The 3,631-nt window shown below is 42.4% G+C and overlaps 1 non-coding gene across 1 annotated transcript; it reads left to right on the top strand.

The window, feature by feature from the left end:
- Nucleotides 1-2,911: 2,911 nt before the first annotated feature.
- LOC112753493 (small nucleolar RNA R71) lies at nucleotides 2,912-3,019 on the top strand. Its single transcript, XR_003177878.1, has one exon. It is a non-coding gene; the product is annotated as a small nucleolar RNA R71 (small nucleolar RNA).
- Nucleotides 3,020-3,631: the final 612 nt, after the last annotated feature.

Raw genomic sequence — 3,631 nt, 5'->3', positions numbered from 1 at the left:
TTGCATCATGGGCAAGTTGAATGCCAACCTTACATTTTCCAGACTGAAATCTAAGTATTTCCCCCGAACCATTGTAAGCCAATTCTTTGGGTCCGGGTTCACACTTTGATCATGGTTCTTGGTGATCCATGCATAGGCATAGAACTCCTGAACCATTAAGATTCCGACTTGTTGAATGGGGTTGGTGAGAACTTCCCAACCTCTTCTTCGAATCTCATGTCGGATCTCCAGATATTCACCCTTTTTGAGCTTGAAAGGGACCTCGGGGATCACTTTCTTCTTGGCCACGACTTCATAGAAGTGGTCTTGATGCACTCTTGAGATGAATCTCTCCATTTTCCATAACTCAGAGGTGGAAGCTTTTGCCTTCACTTTCCTCTTTCTAGAGATTTCTCCGGCCTTAGGTGCCATAAATAGTTATGAAACAACAAAAAGCAACGCTTTTACCACACCAAACTTAGAAGGTTTGCTCGTCCTCGAGCAAAAGAAGAATGAAGAGAGTAGAGGGAGAAGAAATAAAGGAGATGGAGGGGGGTAGTGTTTCGGCCAAGGGGGTGAAGTAGTGTTGAAGATGTGTGAAAATGAAAGGGTGAAGATGGGTTTATATAGGAGTGGAGAGAGGGTAAGGTTCGGCCATGTATGGGTGGGTTTGGGAGGAAAAGTGGTTTGAATTTGAATGGTGAGGTAGGTGGGGTTTATGATGGATGGATGTGGATTGGTGAAGGGTTTATGGAGAAGAGGGTAGGATTTGATAGGTGAGGGGTTTTTGGGGAAGAGGTATTGAGGTGATTGGTGAAGGGTATTTGGGGAAGAGTATTATGAAAAGGAGTGAAAAAGAGAGAGAGTGAGTTGAGGTTGGTGGCGATTCTGTGAGGTCCACAGATCCTGAGGTGTCAAGGATTTCTCATCCCTGCACCAATTAGGCGTGCAAAACGCCTTCTGCTGCCAATCCTGGCGTTAAACGCCAGGCTGCTGCCCATTTCTGGCGTTTAACGCCAACTTCTTGCCCTTTTCTGGCGTTAAACGCCAATAGGCTTCTCCTCCAGGGTGTGCTATTTTTCATTATATTTTTCAGTTTGTTTTTGCTTTTTCAATTGTTTTTGTGACTTCACATGATCATCAACCTATAGAAAACATAAAATAACAATGGAAAATAGAAATTTAACATAGATAAGTAAAATTGGGTTGCCTCCCAACAAGCGCTTCTTTAATGTCAGTAGCTTGACAGTGGGCTCTCATGGAGCCTCATAGATACTCAGAGCATGATGATGGCCTCTTAACACCAAACTTAGAGTTTGGTTGTGGCCTCCCAACACCAAACTTAGAGTTTTAATGTGGGAATTTTGTTTGACTCTGTATTGAGAGAAGCTTTTCATGCTTCCTCTCCATGGTTACAGAGGGAGATCCTTGAGCTTTAAACACAAGGGAGTCCTCATTCACTTGAAGGACCAATTTTTCTCTGTCAACATCAATCACAGCTCTTGCTGTGGCTAGGAAGGGTCTGCCAAGGATGATGGATTCATCCATACATTTTCCAGTATCTAGGATTATGAAATCAGTAGGGATGTAGTGGCCTTCAACCTTTACCAAGACATCCTCTACTTGTCCATAAGCCTGTTTTCTTAAATTGTCTGCCATCTCTAGTGAGATTCTTGCAACTTGTACCTCAAGGATTCCTAGCTTCTCCATTATAGAGAGAGGTATGAGGTTTATGCTTGACCCTAGGTCACACAGAGCCTTCTCAAAGGTCATGATGCCTATGGTACAAGGTATTGAAAACTTTCCAGGATTTTGTCTCTTCAGAGGTAATTTCTGCCTAGTCAAGTCATCCAGTTCTTTGGTGAGAAAGGGGGGGTTCATCCTCCCAAGTCTCATTACCAAATAGATTGGCATTTAGCTTCATGATTGCTCCAAGGTACTTAGCAACTTGTTCTTCAGTAACATCTTCATCCTCTCCAGAGGAAGAATACTCATCAGAGCTCATGAATGGCAAAAGTAAATTCAATGGAATCTCTATGGTCTCAGTGTGAGCCTCAGATTCCCATGGTTCCTCATTAGGGAACTCCTTGGAGGCCAATGGACGTCCATTGAGGTCTTCCTCAGTGGAAATCACTGCCTCTTCTTCTTTTCCAAGTTCGGCCGAGTGGGTAACGTTGATGGCCTTGCACTCTCTTTTTGGATTCTCTTCTGTATTACTTGGGAGAGTACTAGGAGGGAGTTCAGTAATTTTCTTACTCAGCTAACCTACTTGTGCCTCCAAATTTCTAATGGAGGACCTTGTTTCAGTCATGAAACTTTGAGTGGTTTTAATTAGATCAGAGACTACAGTTGCTAAGTCAGAATGGTTCTGCTTAGAATTCTCTGTTTGTTGCTGAGAAGATGATGGAAAAGGTTTGCCATTGCTAAACCTATTTCTTCTACCATTATTGTTGTTGAAGCCTTGTTGAGGCCTCTGTTGATCCTTCCATGAGAGGTTTGGATGATTTCTCCATGAAGGATTATAGGTGTTTCCATAGGGTTCTCCCATGTAATTCACCTCTTCCATTGCTGGGTTCTCAGGATCATAAGCTTCTTCTTCAGATGAAGCTTCTTTGGTACTGACTGTTGCTGCTTGCATTCCAGACAGACTCTGAGAAATCATATTGACTTGTTGAGTCAATATTTTGTTCTGAGCCAATATGGCATTCAGAGTATTAATCTCAAGAACTCCTTTCTTCTGATTTGTCCCATTATTCACAGGATTCCTTTCAGAAGTGTACATGAATTGGTTATTTGCAACCATTTCAATAAGTTTTTGAGCTTCTGTAGGCGTCTTCTTCAGATGAAGAGATCCTCCAGCAGAGCTGTCCAATGACATCTTGGACAGTTCAGATAGACCATCATAGAAGATACCGATGATGCTCCATTCTGAAAGCATGTCAGAAGGACACCTTCTGATCAATTGTTTGTATCTTTCCCAAGCTTCATAGAGGGATTCACCTTCCTTCTATCTGAAGGTTTGAACTTCCTCTCTAAGCTTGCTCAATTTTTGAGGTGGAAAGAACTTTGCCAAGAAGGCATTGAATAGCTTTTCCCAAGAGTTCAGGCTTTCTTTAGGTTTTGAATCCAACCATGTTCTAGCTCTGTCTCTTACAGCAAAGGGAAAGAGCATAAGCTTGTAGACCTCGGGATCAACCCCATTGGTCTTGACAGTGTCACAGATTTGCAAAAATTCAGCTAAGAACTGATGAGGATCTTCCAATGGAAGTCCATGAAACTTGCAATTCTATTGCATCAGAGAAACTAATTGAGGCTTAAGCTCAAAGTTGTTTGCTCCAATGGCAGGGATTGAGATGCTTCTCCCATAAAAGTTAGGAGTAGGTGCAGTAAAGTCACCAAGCACCTTCCTTGCATTGTTGGCATTGTTGTTGTTTTCGGCTGCCATGGCTTCTTCTTGTTTGAAAAGTTCTGTTAGGTCCTCTATAGAGATTTGTACTTTAGCTTCTCTTAGCTTTCTCTTCAAGGTCCTTTCAGGTTCAAGATCAGCTTCAACAAGAATGCCTTTGTCCTTGCTCCTGCTCATATGAAAAGGGAGGAGAAGAAAATATGGAATCCTCTATGTCACAGTATAGAGATTCCTTGAGGTGTCAGA

This window comes from Arachis hypogaea, chromosome 15 (genome assembly GCF_003086295.3).
Source record: "Arachis hypogaea cultivar Tifrunner chromosome 15, arahy.Tifrunner.gnm2.J5K5, whole genome shotgun sequence".
Classification (NCBI taxonomy): Eukaryota; Viridiplantae; Streptophyta; class Magnoliopsida; order Fabales; family Fabaceae; genus Arachis; species Arachis hypogaea.
This window is presented reverse-complemented; position numbering and strand designations above follow the sequence as displayed.